The 17,430-nt window shown below is 36.5% G+C and overlaps 1 protein-coding gene across 1 annotated transcript in view; it reads right to left on the minus strand.

Moving 5' to 3' along the window:
* COX10 (cytochrome c oxidase assembly factor heme A:farnesyltransferase COX10) overlaps window positions 1-17,430 on the minus strand; it is a 124,549-nt gene that overhangs the window by 54,727 nt on the left and 52,392 nt on the right. The window lies entirely within an intron of this gene.

Raw genomic sequence — 17,430 nt, forward strand, 5'->3', positions numbered from 1 at the left:
AATCTCCATATTGATTGATTTGTACTGTTGCACTTATGAATTAAATAAATCTAAAATGGACTAAACTTAAAATAAGAATGGATAAAGTTTTAATTACACAATCTTTCAACATTATTAAATTTCTACAGTAACAATGCATGATTTTTCTCTAATACTACCTAAATATATTTTATGCAATGATACAGTATCCACATAAACATAGAAAAAGTGAAAAATAACCAGGACTCTTCTCTGGTATAGATACAACATATTTTTTTCCTCCCTCTCAATTTAATAGGTTAGAGGTTAAACTATGTATAAACCATATATATCGCTTATGGAAAAATTAACATTTTATAAAAAATAGTCTACAATAGGCCAATATATTTGTTAAGACTGAAAAAAAATACATAAAAGATGTTTTCATAATATTGGGGAAAATTATGGATAGAAAATTTAAAAACACAAACTATTATGCTCACATACTGCTCACCATTCATTACATTGCTTATAAACCCAAAGTGATAGAAAGCAGAGAATCAAGGCAAGAAATATTTAGTAATACAAGGATCATACCTCCATGTTGTATAAATTGATATATCAGTTGTTCAGATGAAACTTTTTTAGGTAATAGATTTGACCAGCTATGCTTACACTCCTTCAGATTTTAAAATAACAAAATTACAGAACCTGGTTTCATATACGTATCTTAGGCACAAGTGATCGCACAGCTGTGGAAATCTACGTCTCAAATATCAAAAATTCCTGATATAATAAAATGGTGTAAACTTAAACCACCCATTTCTAATCCAATTACTTTATCTCCTCACATCATCTGCAATGATTTCATGATGTTTGGATAAAGAACGATGTGGCATTTTGTTCATGATTAAATTCTAACATAGAACGCAGGAGTATTATGGAAAATGAAACCCAAACAAAAGCACATTTACGTATTTTTAACATAAATATAAATGATGAAAATGTACATACTATTAAGGAAATGTCTAGTTAGTGGGAAATCATTCCATAAACAGCCAGTTTGTTCATCATTTTATAATTTAATCCCTAAATGTTTTTAGTCAGAAAATCCTCAAAATTAAAAGGACTTTGTCACAAAGCTACTCACTTTAGTTTCAGAATCTCTCAATTAATTCCTTTCCAAGCATGATGAACATCAGTATGGCAACACACACACCAACATTCCTTATTACACTGAGTTGGTCAGTCGCATAACATTCCTGTTCTTATTATCACACGGTAACAATATAGGCTATAGTAAAATAAGTTTTTTAAGGGGAAATCTGTTTTGTAATATTTTCTAATACTGTTTTCTAAATGATTGCCATTAGAATATTTGAAATGGAATGTTTTGTATGTTTTATTTGCTCCATCCAGTATATGTTACGGTATAATGTGATCAGCCAGTCACATTCAGCTACCTAAAACTAGTTCACCATGCGAAGCCTGGGCCAGAACAAATCCCCTCAAAGGGGACTTACCTTCTGCAGTGAACGTAAGTTGACAATTGGAACATTCCCTTGCCTACTCCTGTGATTTTTGCTAAGGGGTTCTGGCCGACATGGGGGTAGTTTTAACATCACCCTAGAGTCCCTAAAGAGGAGAAAAGCCAAAAAAGCAGAAGCTCCTTTGTTTCAAGAATTCAAGAATTCAGCCTGGGACTAGAGAGGAAACAAAAGTTAAGGCAGGGGCTTTCTGTGTTTCCTTCAATTGTTTCATCGGCTTTATTACAGGAAAATCACACCTGCCTCCCAAAATTGTTACAAGGATTAAAGAATTGGGTAGGTAAAACACTGTGTCTGGTACATCCTAAGTACTCAAGGAAGGACTGCTATTCTTATTACCATCTTATAATCATCATTTAAAAGTTTATTTTAGTTACGATCAACTTATGGAACATTTTAAATCTTTTAGTCTTACCGACTTATTAATCAACTACCCTTAATAGCATTTCACAGCTTACATGATGTTTTCACATATATTATTTCACTTGAAAGTGTTTTCTCATAGACTTATTTTCATATAACCTTAGGTAAAATGAGATTGTAGGGTTGTGCCACTTCCCGTTTCTGTGTATAATATCCTGCTTGGTTGCCTCTAGATTTTCTCTTGGGCTAAGATTTAATTGCATAAAACTGAGGCTCTTTTTGCTAAAAAGATTGTTGATGCAATCTTTTAACTACAATATGTAAGTGATACATAGCATGGGCAATTCAAAATATTTAACAACCAGTATAGCATGGGCATGGGACCAACCCAAAGGGACACTGGCCCCTTGCTATACCACTGCTGTGGAGTATAGGGCGCCCTGGGAAGGGGCAGGGAGCTGCCTCGGGGCAGCAACTACTTACCAACCCATATTTTATCAATTAGTAACTGCTGACTATTGGCCCTGCACACAGGTTTTTGCTCCTGTGTTTAAACTGGACTAGTCCACACTACCAAAGAGATATTAGAATGGGTCCTAAGTAATCATTCTTCTAATTTCATATATAGTCTTCAACTTCTGTATGTTCCTGCCTGTACATTATACATTTTAAATACCCCTAAAATGGCCTTCTGTGATACAATTCGAACTTTCGTACACCCGCTGACAATTTAGAACTCTGAGCTATTACGAGGTAGGATTTCTACCTCATCACATTTCAGTTTAATAGTATTGCTATATTTGTTTCGACAGCTGAATTAGTGGAATTATTTAAATATTTTATTGAATATTCTCTCATATTTACAAAATGAGTAGAAAATAGAAAAATGAAAGCATAGGTACTCGTGTTCAGAAAAAAACTGAAAAGGAAAACCTGTGTCTAAAGTGTGCACACTTCAGCTTTTACTTATTGGATTACGCAGGAGATGGTATATTTGTGAAGGAAATATTCAAAATGTTAAAGCACTGAGAAAATTCCTAGAAATAGATCACTGAAGATTGTGTTTAATGAGAAACTGTACTTAAGACCAATGATAATTTTACGCTTGATGGGACTATTCAGAACCTCCCCCCTTATAATAGTCAAATTAATCTGTATACATTATTTAATATAGAAAAGTTCTTAGGCTTTAAAAGAGTTTTACTCTTTGCTGATTATAAAATCAGCAAATGTAGAAAAATAAAGAAAAAATAAATGATAAGACAGTACTGATACTCGTATATAAAATGTTAATTTTCATCTGTATTTTCATATACACTACTTTGTGACATACTCTTTCACTTAACAATATAGAGTGAACATCATTTGTGCTAAAAATATAGATAGATTAATCTATTTCATCATTTGTAATGGATACAGAGTATTTCCTTCAATGGACACATCAAAATGTATTTAAATAATCTCCTTTGGTTTTTTCTTAAACTGCTCTGTGGTTATTCTTCTAAATTATAGTAACTACTTAAAAATGCCCTTTGACCTTCTCTTAAATAAACTGCCCTTTTAAGATGCCTACAAAGTAATGGACCAGTTGGCCATTCATTTAAATGACCTGAATGTATCCAAATTACATATCACTACAAAAATTAAATCATTCATTTATTTGGGGAGAATTTTATTAAGCATCTATCATGTGGTGCTGGAGATAAGAGTAGGGAACTAGGTTCTTGGCCCCGGGGAGCTACCACTTAATGAGGGCACAATCATAGTTAGACCAGTCTAACTCGGGTTTCTAACAGTGTTTGAGGAGGCCCAAGGTTCTGGGAAGGTTCCTGAAAAGTCTTATATTATAGGGGATGATGAGGCTGTTCAGTGGGGAAGAAGAGGCGCAAAGGAGGAAGAAAAGGTGGGAAATTGGACGACGAGGAGGAAAGAAACACAGAAGAGAGGAAACAACAAGATGAGGACAACAAAGAGGAAGATGGGACATGACAAAGACAATGACAAACAAGATGACAAAGGAGAAAGTTTTAAAAGAAACAGACCTAATTTAACTCTGAGGCGAAAATTCTACGGGGTGACATTATAGGCTACAGTTTCTATAGGAAAAAGCTGTGATTCAATGAGATTAAGCAATTACACAAACACCATGCCTAGAAAGTGAGGTTAGAATTTGATTCTAGGCCTGTTAGACTCCCAAATATGTAACCTTAAACAGGACTGACCTAATTATATGGATTTCTATCTACTACAAATAACTTGATCAGAAGTTCCTGGTAACTTTTAATTGCCTATGAAACGACCTTTCAGAGGCAGTAACTGGGCTTCAAATCTTCAATCATTGATAGACATCACTCAGATTTTACCATAAAGATGCAGAGTTACTCCAGACAATATATCCAGTGCCTTTACTTCTCAAAATATTTTACAAATATGGGAACGATGTTTTCTAGGAAGGGAGGAACTATTCTGAGAGAGGCAGGATACACTCACCCATTGGGTACTTATTTCTCCAGTGTAATTTCATTGGGGATGAAAAACTCAACATTTATGGCCAAAGGATTTTACTTCCTTGACCTTGTTGCACCTCCAGGCTGGCACTGGCTGACTTGAGCTCTTCCACTATATTCTCGCAGGAGAGGAGGGGACGTGAGAAGACGGTAGGACTCACAGGTATACACCTGGGATTAAGGAGTGTCACAGGGCAATTTATGTGGGTTTCTTAATATGTGACGGTAGTGTTTCCTAGACAAGTTGACGCAGAGGCTGAAAAAGGAGACGTAGGTTTGCTATCTTGATTCCTCAATGAATAAAAACAAAACCACCAATCGTATTTGGTTGTATTTCACCCAGAGTCTTCCTGTCCTTTTGTATCATAGCGCTGCAAAAATTTACTTTTCTACAGGCATGCTTTTCAAGGGAAAGAGGTCTGCTTTTTTTTTTGAGCACAAACAGCCTGCATTTTCACATCTTTCGGCAAAGGGACACATGGCTTACGGTGCTTACAATGCAATGAAGAAAATGATTGAGGTGATTATGAGGAGGTTTCTCAAGGGGCCTTAAGGAAACAGTGTGAGCAAACAAAAATATAGAAGGTTGAAGGAGCTGGTTTACCCACATAAGACTAAATAAAAATAGCTCTACTACATAAGCACTTAGAATTAAGAGCCTGGTAAAGATTACAAAAGATGTAAATACCACAGGAAGTTTTAAGCTGCTTCAGACAGTATGTATATAACTAGAAACCAAACAAAGGAATTCAGGTAGGAGATACTGAGAACCTGAGTAAATAGTTTGTAGTGGCCAGGGGCTCGTCAGCTGAGGAAAGGTTACATTATTTATACACTGATACAGAAATATCAAGTGCTATTACATCAAAGAGAAGCAATTTCATTCTACAAATGAAAACTGAAATATAATGTACCTAGCAGCATCTTAAAACTAAAGAAAAAGATTTATTTTTACTAATACAAAACGGGTGTTTTAAAAAAAATAAATGTAGAAATACAGATTTTAGAAATGTACCTTGAGGTATGTTCTTCTTAAAGTTAAATACTTTTGTTTAGGTTCTGCACTCTGCTGTAACTCAGACCAGCTGTACAATCATAAATCCGTCCATAATGTACTTAACTTCCCCCTCTCAAAGCACCCTGTTCCCCTCCTCCAATACCCTTTTTATTTAATTATCTAAATATTTGAGGTGAAAGCATTTTTACAAGAATTCATGCATACAAAAAATACAACAGAGAATCCTTACTATGTGCATACTCTATTAGGAGAATTCTGGATAATTTGCATCATAAATCAGTAAATTGTGAGTTTATTATGATCAAATAAATATTTGAGAATAGTTACTTTCTGTCTAGAAATACAATACAAATAAAAATTTGTATTGAATAAAAATACAATACAAATCCCTTTAGTTTAGGTATTCTAAACTAAAAAAATTACCTATCTGATAGTATTTTTAATTTATGACTGCTGGGATAGCTTTTGTCATAGAAGTGTTTCCTTCTAATGTTCAGCGCTAACATTTTTTTTCTCTCAGAAGTATATGACAAAATGAAAAACTAAGAGCTTACAGCTGAAAATGCAAATGCTAAAATTGTATCATTAAAATGTAGATAAAAAAGATGTAACTATAATCCTTTTGTGTTTTAAGATCTATTTATAAGCATAAAGTAGTTTGATTTTTAGATTTTCTTTGAGCAAGAATTCAGTTCAGTGAAATTTGCTTATTAAACTATTAGAGGTACCAAAGGAGTAAAATTAAACATAAAATGTCTACACTGTAAAAAAAAAGATAAATCAGATTTATATACAGCATCTGCAACAAATTTGAGGTACTGGCTAGGCCTTCAAGGTTCCATGCTGTAATTTAAAAACCACACACACACACACACACACACACACACACACACACACACACACAGAGAGATTCAAATTACTATTAAAAATGCAACTTTTGACAAAATTAAAAACACTTCTGAAGGTGGTGCTAACTTTGATGTGGTCATGTTACCAGACTGTTTTGGTACTTGAGGGAAAAATAATAACTTCTCAGTAGCATGTAATTAATAGAAGAACATCTAAATGTGCAAAAAATACTCTTTTTATTTTTAAATACGGAATGAGAGAGTAATAATATTAACTTACGGCAAAATGCATAAATTCTCAATGCAGCTCATTTCAGACACAAATTTAAAATTTTTATTTAATAGAACTCACTAGTGAGATATTATTTCTTAGTTTTGATCATCATGAGTATTATCAGTAGAAAGCATTTACTGCATTTGAATTTTTGTAAATTATCTTAAAACTTTGTACAGGTAGAGAAAATTTAAACTGACTATAGCTTATTTTTATTTATGAATTAAGACTTAACATCAGAATATAGCTTACCTCTCTGTCTCTGCCCCCGATATGTACATATAGGAGAAAACTAAGGTTAGAATAATAAATAGCCGAAATATGCTTATTATGGTGGAGCTGTCACCAACCTTGTCAGGATATCTCAATGCTATAACTTTACTTAGTGGTAGCACCAGGAAAGTAGATACAGGAAAAATATTCTTCAATAAATAATCTATTCAAAACATTAAATTAAAAAAACAACAACACAAAAACGTGCACCCACAGCGGAGAAGTTGGTTTAATAAAGAAAGCAAATAGCTTAAATTTACACATTGCTCTGTAATATGCCTTAAAACTAACTCCCTTTAAAACAGCCAAAGCTAATTCAAAAGTTATACCACAGTCTTGGTTAAATTAAGCCATTTTCTTTCAAGATTATATTTCAAATATTTAAATATGAAGCCTAGGATTTCGAGTCCTTTGTACCAAATCTATGATTCTATTATTCAAATAAACATGACATATAGTCATTAACAATCCTTTTTTCTAAAGTTAAAAACAAGTCAGAGACCAAATCAGTATGATTTAGCATATTTCAATTCTCACACTGATTAATACTTAAAGTATGTATTTCTCCATAATTTTTAAACACTAATAAAATAGTCCATAAAGCAAAAAATATGTAGATTTTAATATTGGAAGAGCTTAAGAGAATTAAATAAAACACCAGGTTACCAAAGGCACAGTACCAAGTCCTCCCATCACACTATATCCCATCACCTCCCCCCAACACACACTACCCCAACATACTCAGAGGAACGAGCTTAACAAAGACGATTTTCATCAAAATAATAAGAAAAACAGGATTGTAACCAGTGTCACCATTTAACACATACAGTTCAATTAGATGGTTTTAAAAATTTTTATACACATAAAAGCATAGAACAATGTATTAAAGTTTATAAAGACATCTATATAAAGTCTGAAAGTTGCAAAGAGAAGAGTTTTACTTTTTAGTTGTTAATTAGCTATGGTAACAGGATGTTTATTAAAGCTGGATTTATTTTAAAAATATACATTATACATCTTCAAAACTAAGAAGAGGATTATAGAAATCAGAAACTTTTAAAAGTGTGTTTGAATGCAGTAATTCAAGAGTTTATACTGAACGTTTTATTCAATGGTTTGACTAAAGGAATTTAAATTAGTGAGACCCAAATGGCTTAAGTTTAAATGGATATTGATGGAGAAGTAAACATTTGGGTACATTTTAAAAAAAAGATGAAATGGTAAAGTGCCTTCAAGCTAAACATATTTAAAATAATAAATAGAAAGTAATGAAAGATGTATCCTTATAAGGAATTAGGAAAAAAAAATCCCAGCAATGAATCAACACAAGTACCCCTTATTAATCGCAGTGTTTTGTTAGAAGCATTTTTCTAATTGACACTGAATTAGCATTTACTATCCCAGAGAGAGTTCTCCGTGGCAAACACTTTAATGGAGGTTGTCTGATGGCTTTGGCTCATATTAGAGGTGTAGCAAAATAGATTTAGTGAGCAGAGTTAGCTGTGGGGGTACAAATGGCACTGTGGCATAGTTCTCCTCCCTCCCAGAACAAGCTATGCACGAAGCTGTTGCCCTTGACTAATATATGAGGTCCTCTAAAACAATACATTAATTATGCATTCACTGTGAGTTCAGACACTGTGCTTAATATGATTAGTGCTGCTGTCTACCCTACTTAAGGACTGACATGTATTTTAAAGACTGAGAGTGAGCTGGATGCCTTCTGCTGCCCAGAACATTAGCTGTGAAGTCTTCTCAGAGAACCTACAATAAAGACGAATACACACATGCCTCAACTACTAATACTTAGAGGAGTCCCGGTTCAGTTCTTTAAACTCACAGGCATTTCCCTTTGTAATCCATTCGCAAATTTATTTGCCTCCCAAAAGAGCTGCATTTCATCGTCTGGCTCTGAACACTGGCCTCTGACTATGTTTTACATTTTACAATGTGGTTTTCAGTATTTAAGGAAAAATTTATTTTTCACTGGCCCACAGTTTTTTTTCTCGCTCAATGGCAATGAAACCCCTTGGTCCAATAACTCAGCAAAGAATGAATTTAAACTGCAAAAATTGCAATGAACACCTAAAATTCCATTGTAGATGGTTGTAGGACTTTATTACATTTTTATTAATAAGAGGGCAACGCTGTGCAAGAAGGGCATGCTGTCACCTCCTATCAGCTGTCGGAGTGCAGCCTTCTATTTTCAGTGCATGTTCAAAACTACAGCCTCCATGAAACGTTTCAACTGGAGGTGACGGGATAAAAACATTCCCGTAGTTATTTTACCAGCGTGCATTCATCAGTGACAACCTGTGTAAATACATTTAAAGATGAAGTTCACATTTCATTGTTCACGTTTCAGGGGGGAAAAACCCAACCACCATCTCATAAATCAATTTGTCACCTGCTTTTACTGACCATTTTCTATTGGATTTCAACCCAAAGTGAAAACTGATAATGCAATACAAAAAAAAGGGGGGGAGAGGGATTTAAATAATTTTACACAAAAGAGAACATTTCTAAAATTGGAGAACATTTGTTTCAAGGATAACATGTAAAATGGCTGTGAGTCAACATTAAACAACTACTGCGCAACGTTTGCCACATTTACGTAGTGTTAAAACACTTAATCCTCACAAGCTCTCTTCACAGTGGGAAGGAGGAGCCCTCATTTTGACAGATAAGAAACTGACGCACAGATAGGGGAAGCAGAGGGAGCTGCCTGGTGCTCAGAAGCATGGAGGGTTCTCTGCACTGGATCACCAAAGGCTACAACATGACAGGTCATTTTCCCCCTCTTGATGTAATTCCCACAAGTAATCATCTAACAACCGGGTGTTATGAAATGAATATACCATCTTAATTATCAAGAGGCCCATTAACAAATTACATGTGCAACGTGAACTGTGAGGACAAATAGACACCGACAAAGGACTAGCAACAGCAAGACCAAACCATAATATTGTTCATGGAATAAGAAAAAATAACCAACTTTGACTTGTCCTATGGAAATTTTATTTTAACTTCTTAATTTTATGCTATGGAAATTAGGGAAAAAAAACAAAGCAAAACTTCTGATGGCACACATTCTTAGGCTATGGCTCAATTTCATTAAAACTATCCCTACTTCTCTGTCTTGGATGAAATGGTAATGAAGTGTAATAAATCCTCAACACAAATTTCTCTAAAGTGCCTGTTCACCATTCACAAATTTTGTACCAAGTTAAAGAGATGAAACAATTCTTTCTATTACTAGAAAAGAGTTGTACAAGTCTAACAGAGTGGTCACTCTGCAACATTTGATGCAACAACTCACCTATTTATAGCTGCACTGAACAGAAAACAAGTCAGGTACCTGATTTATTCTTTAGAGACCCACTGTCACTGTTGACAGGAGAGAGAAATGTGAAACTAACCACCATGCAATCAACTGTAACTGTTGTAAACATTTTATCCTCTCTTAAGTAACAAAAGGCAAGCCTGGTTTCACAGCTGGGTACTACTAACATGGAGCACTGAGAGAGGGAAAAGTACTTGATACTGAAAGGAAAAATGTCTCTGTCTGAACATCATATGGTTTGACTTAAAACGGCCTGATTAAAGATACTTAAACCACTCTTGAACATAAATTGCATGCACCTGTTGTTCTCATATTGGTAGCCCTTCCACGCCCCTGTGAGCAGAAGAAGGCTTCTCCATGGACAGGAAGTCCCCACTCACTCCCTCTCATGTTGCCTAACACGGGAGGAGAGTGGATTTATTAATCAATTTCACAGATTCTTTGGGGTACATTATTTACATTAAAATGTAATACCAAATAGGCCACAGAAATAACATTTACATTCTCTATTTAATGTCTTTCATTATAAACTGACTTTCTAATTTTATGATTTGTATAAATTTTCCTTTTTAATCAGACAAATTAGTTTCATGTGTTTCCATCATGCTCTAGGCTACTTTAACCAGACTGGGAAAAAAATCCTGAATTCGTAGAAAAGTTTTACTTTTCACAGCTCATGCATCAATAATATTACCTATGTAAGCCCATGCTATTCAAATAGTCTTAAGAAAACTGCTCAGTTAATGCTGCTGAGAAGAGATTTATGATTTGGGGATCCAGATTCATTATGATGGGTTGTGAATCTGCAGCTTAAAGAAAAATTCTAAAGCAATCACGTCCCTGGATCAAAAGTTGACTGCATAAGCTGGCAGAAGAACCAGTAGGCTTAGTAATAGAAGAAACTGGAATTTTGACTTTGAGCTTTAGCACCCAAGGCGAGACATTTTAACTCCAAGGCTCAGCGTCCTAGTCTGTAGTCATATGGTGACCCTTGTACCATGTACCTCAAAGAATTGTGGGGAAGATCAAAGCCCTGGCCCATGAAATAGATCTGTAACTTGTGAAGTACTCTAACAGTATGAGGCCAAGTACCATTCTCACTTCTGGCCTTTCCCCACATCCAACTGACATCCCCTCTTAGGTGCTATTTGGTTCTAGTGCTGAATGACTGTGCCCTCTGCTCTTAAGTCCTTTTTGAAATAGGCAGATAACATACAGTGGCAACTCCCCCAAAGGTAAGCAGCACCTTGGTTTTTTTCCGGGGTACAGGCAGGATTTAGCTGGTTTCTGCAGATGCATAATTATGAAAGACATTAACTTATTAATTAACTTAGTAATGTGGTTTACTGAAGCAAAGGTATTTTGGCCAATGGACTGTCCAGTACCTTGGCTTTCGTGATGACTGGGAGACAGAGTGGTGTGCTTTGTGGCAGGGAGCAGGCCAAGCCTCAGAGATCACAGCACCATCTGCCAATGGGCAGGACATCTTTCGGTTGGCTAAGGGCATTTTTCTTCCTCAGAGAATCCCAATAGTCACTGCCACCAACCAAGACTTCAGTTAGCCCTGCACCTAGAAAAACCTCAGAATACAAGGTGAGGAGTAGGGCACAGAGAGGTAAGGCAAGGCTTAAATCATCAAGCAACTATATATATATGTATGTGTATATATATATATATATATATATATATATATATATATATATATATATATTTATTTATTTATATATACATATATACACATACATATATATATAAAATTGTAGTTGACATTCATTATTGTTCAGCTTCATTATATATATATATACACATATACATATACGTATACGTATGTGTGTGTGTGTGTATATATATATATATATATATTTATGGTTACAAGAAGTGGAGTACAGCATTAGGAATAGAGACAGTGGAAATGAAATGGCTGTGTGCGATGTCAGAGGGGTAGTGGATGGGGGGAGGGGGGTTATCACTGTGTGAGGGATATAAATGATAAATGTTTAACTATTACATTATTTTGTACACCTGAAACTAATAAACAAAATGTTAAAAAAAGTAAAATCATCGAGCAGAAAACCTCCCACAAAGGGGTCAGATCTGGAAATCTGCTGCTGGGAGGCTAAAGGGACGTACAGATCTGGGAACCGGGCATTGTATGCTGATGTTTGGTGAAAGCAGAGTTTGAATTAGGGCAGTAAATCAGAGTCGTGTAAGGAAGAGCTCAGGAACCAAATAACACTGAATGACTTGTAGCTCTGCCGTTTGGCCAATAACATTAGGCACATCACCTAACTTCTCTGAGCATTCAGTTTCTGATCTGTCAGATGGTAACAGCAATACCTGGCTTACAGGGTTGCTAAAAAGATAAAATCAGATGATGTACGTGAAGTGCCTGGCGACCTACAGTGAGGCTATTATCATTACCACCACCATTATCATTATGATCACAGTTATTTGCAGAGTAGCACAGCTAGAGACAGAGGAAGCAGTGAGTCACCAAGGCACAGGCCTAGAGGGCTCGCACGCTGCAAGCAGAGCAAAACAGAAAGTTCAGAGTATAACCCACTTGACCAAGAACCAGGAGATACAAGAAATTAGGGGTGGAGGGGCATCAGCCAGTGGGCAGGTGTGGAAGTATGGTGACCCCTACCTAAGGCCTATAATGTTACCGTGGTTCCAGGAGAGGCAGGAGCCAACCAGAGTCAATCCACTAACAGAATAAGGATTTATAAGAAATGATCTTTAGCCAGACAAATCTGCTTCACTTGTAATAGAATCAAATTTTAACATTCTTGAAATTTCCATGGAGCAAGTTAGGGAATTAACTACTTACTGAAAGAAGTGACAATGAAAGATTTAAATAGAAAGGTTGGCATTTGTTCAAATAATTTTTTTTTCAATTTCAAGAAAAAGCACTGGAAATCACTGATTTGCAATGAAAAGTACAGAAATAATATTTTCTCTCACCCAAATCTTATTTATAATTGTAGTCAACTTCTCTTTTCACTATGTTTTTAAAAGTTAACCAAAGAAACTATGATGAACGATATAAGTAGGGAACAAAGGATTTGGAGAGATCATAGCTGAAAACCAAGGTGTTCAGGTGGTTGACTTCACTTCAGTTTTGTTGACAGTGACGGCCAGACTATGTCGAATATTTTGCAGCTTCACATGTCCTATGAGAAAGAGGATTCTAATCACCCAGTGGGGACGGCCACCCAGGGCAACATGTGCATCTGCATACTAATAAAGTCATAGCTCAAAGGAAATTAACTTTCTCAGCGAGAATGCCCCTTTCCCCCCTCAAATCCATTTCCTTTTCCACATTATCACCATCATTTCTGAGTTCACATTTCCTATAGGTGCTGTGGCTGTGGTTATAATACCTGGTTAACATGCCCCTAGGCTTTCCCCACATCAATAGCTCTTCATTTCCTACTGATCAAATGTAACTCTTTCGCCTTGCAATTATGACACTCAACAGCCTGCTGGGCAACTGCTTCTTTTCTGCAACCTGACATTCTATGCCCCTCTCTACCACACGCATGCGCGTGAGCAGGAACGCTTTCTGGCTCAGGTTATTTCTTCTGACTGGAACCATCCTCTCATCTTCAAATCACGCACACCCTACCTAGCTAAAATGCGCCCCCTCTAGATGCCTTCCCCAGCTCTGTCTGCTGTACCAGTGATAAACTTTATTCTGTTTTATCCTATACCATTTAATTTCTCTTATTTATTTTCTACCCTCAACTGCAGTGATCTATGTACATATCTGATATTTCCCACTAAGCCGTGAGAGTAGAAATATGTTTCTTTTACCTGTCTCTAGTGTCAGCATATGATACAGTCAGATACTGTTGTACGTCTGCATTTTATAGATGACGACATCAAACCCCAGAAAGTTGAAGTACTTCACCCCATGCCCTACAACTATGAACATCCAGGGCGCAAACCTGTGGTCTTAACCATTATGCTACCTAGCTTCTCTAGGGCTATCAGGGCACTGCAACTCTTGGAACTCATGATTATTTTCATTTTCACTTTGATTACTAGGTTGCTTAAAGCTGCAGTGGCTAAGTTGCAGCCACTACAGCAACACTGCAGGATAATAAGGTATGTATCTTTAAGCATTAACCTTGCTTCTGGATTAAGTTTTCCAATTTTTATTATTCTTTTTTGCCTTGCCATGGTTCTTAAAAAGTGCCTGAGAATAAACACACAATTTTTAAAATGGACATTTACCTCCTATTTACAAAAAAATTCAGATCATACAGCTTGAAATCAAAGATGAGATGAAATACAGCTTGCTGAAGCAGACAAGGTATAAAAAGAGCTTGGAAGATATGAACAAATAAATTTAAAAACATAATTATACAATTAAAATGAGCACTAGAAATAATAAAGAACAAAATCCACCCTGAAGGAGATTAAGCCAGTCATAGGCAGAACAAACATGACACATTCATCCAGATTACAGAAGGAAAGGACGGAGGTGAAAATGTCAAGAAAAGGACATTAATGGTACAGGAGGCAAACAATGAAGAAGGAAAACGTAACCCATAGGTGCCTGAGTGGGAAGACTAAGTGCTACAAAGATACTCTCCACGTCGTAATTCCTGTATTTCTAAGGATCTAAGCTTCCAAGACAAAAAGCCTCAGTTGGAGAGACCAAGCTTGCACAAGCTTTGGGACATTAAACTCCAGAGGGCCTTCCCTCCCCACTGTCGTGTGACGTTGCCCATACTCACTGCCTCCGTTTCCTCATCTTCTATTCCTCTTGCCAATCCGGTTTCCCGTGGCTACTGTGCGGCACAACTCCTGTAAGTACCATTCATTTGTATTCCACATGAATGACCCCTCCTGCAATGCTGCCTCACTGGGGGCCTGTGGCTTCCCCACCCAACAGACCATCAAAACAGCTCTTTCTAAAGTCACCAGCGATCTCATCATTATCTCCAATACACTTTCTTTGTCTTCAGCTCAGAGAACCTCTTGGCAGCGTTCTCCACTACTGGCCACTCCCTGCTTCTAGATTATGCCCTTCTGCTTCCTTGATACCCTGGTTTTCTTCTTTTTTTTCTTAATGCCCACTGCAAGGCCATACTCCTCCACATGCCATTAAACAGTGTAGCTCCTCAAGGCTGGTCCTAGGCCATTTAATCTCATTTGTGTCCACAACTACAATTATCATCTCTATGAAGATGACTCTCAAATTTCCATCTACAACACATTCCTCCATTGTGACCTCCAGACCCATATATTCATCTGTCTACTTGACAGTTCCTCTTGGATATACTAAAGGCACCTCAAACTCAGTACGTCCAAAAACTGAACTCATGATCCTTCCACCAAACCTAGGGCTTCTCTGAGTAGCTAATGGTATCATCCTGCACCTCACTGCACAAGTTACACCCTAGGTAGGAGTCATCTTTGACAACGTCTCTCTGTTTTCTACACTGATAATCACTCTCTAAGAACTATTCATTTTATCTCTTAAATCTCTCTTAAATTTGCCCCCTCCAGCATCACCATGGGGTAATCCATCACCACCTTTTGCCTGGCGCATGTCAAAGTCTCTTGGCTATTTGCTCTGTACCAATTCTGGCTCAAATAACAAATCTGATCAGGTTATCCCTCTCTGCGAAGCACGACAACGGCTTCCAAGTGCTCTTTAAAAAAGTCTTTTAAGACAGTACACGGTCTCACCTCTGTCCTGCTATGTGGCCTCATCTCAGTAACACTGCCCTTTCCCGTCTCTGTCTAGTGACGGTGCTTTCAGTTTTTCTCATGCATGCTCCCTCTAGCCAAGGGGCTTGTGCATATTATTCATTCTGTCTAGAATGTTCTTCCTTCCCCTGTTTGCCTAGTAAACTCCCACTCATCTTCAGAATTTTAACTGAGCACCATTTCCATCCCTTTCATAAACACAAACAGTACCAGGTACCTCTCATTTGTAACACTCAGTAAAGCAATCTTATAATTTCCAAATAAAATTTGTGACTATTTAATTACTGTCTTCCTCCTCACTCCCCATTAGGCACTACGTCCATTGAGAGCAAAGCTTGTGTCTGTTTCTTGCCTACTACTGTGTCCTCCGGTGCCTAGTGACTGGTATACCTAATAGACATTCAGTTGGAGACACAACAGTTGAACACGAATTGAACACTTGAACCAACTGCCTCAATAAAGACATAAATTATAAACTTCCACACAATATAGTAAGTGGGATCAGGAAATATCAGCTCAGGGCAGATGAACATGCCATAAACATCAGAGTTAGGTGGGAGAGAGACACATAATACCCACTGTGGCAAATCACCAGAGCAGAGAGGAGGCCTGTAATGTCAAGCATTGCAGGTTCTTGATCTTAAAGATTGATCAAGTAAGTACCACACGCCCTGCATGAGGGCAAACCCTATGACTGAACATACCTCCATGAATTCAGTGGTGAATAAACGGGGGAAGATAACAACAGTGGGGCTGCTCAAACTTCTCACATAAAAAGCAGAAAACTGTCCTGAGAGGTAGTATGTTAGCCAAAATCTAACTAGGGAAAAACAAAAGTAAATTTTGGTAATCATTTGCTTTTTATTCTCAATACCACAAGATGAACTAAACGAAGATGTGACAACTACTTGCATTGAAAGAAAAAAAAAGCTACCTAAGTACAGGCAGATACAAAAAGAAAATCGGCAAGAAACAGAACTATTTTAAGGAAACCAAAAATCTAAGTGCTGACTAAGAAAACCTAGGAATGAACATTCAAATAAAATACAAGATCTTAATTACAGAAATTACATTTTACTAAATATAAAGTGTGAGCAAACAGGAAAAAATTAGCACATTTCTTTGATTCTAATATGTGCTTTCCTGCCCCACATTTTAACATCTCTGAATTGGGGATTCATGCTCAGATTCATTGGTATATCTATGCTGCCCAGTGTCATATTAGCACCCTTCTGCCCTCAGGTGTTAGTCAGTCGTCTTAGAATCTAGGAAATGCTTTCAGATGAGAAGACTAAATAGTGCTACTAGAAGACTAAATAGATGTCTACTTTGCCCAAATAAATTCACAGGTACAATGTAGTTCTAATTAAAATCCCAAAGGGTTTTTAAAAATAACTTCAAAGCAATGATTCTCAACTTCATTTGAAACAAGAAACTGATGAGAAGCACCAAAAAAAGTCTTGAAAAAGAAGTGCACTGAGGGAAGACTTGCCTTTTCAGACATTAAATTATAAAATAGAGACATACTATTTAAAAGGGTGTGATTCTGGAAACAGAATAAATACAGAAATAAAT

The sequence above is a fragment of the Rhinolophus sinicus genome, chromosome 12 (genome assembly GCF_057876585.1).
Source record: "Rhinolophus sinicus isolate RSI-liver-muscle chromosome 12, RSI-T2T, whole genome shotgun sequence".
NCBI classification, from domain to species: Eukaryota; Metazoa; Chordata; class Mammalia; order Chiroptera; family Rhinolophidae; genus Rhinolophus; species Rhinolophus sinicus.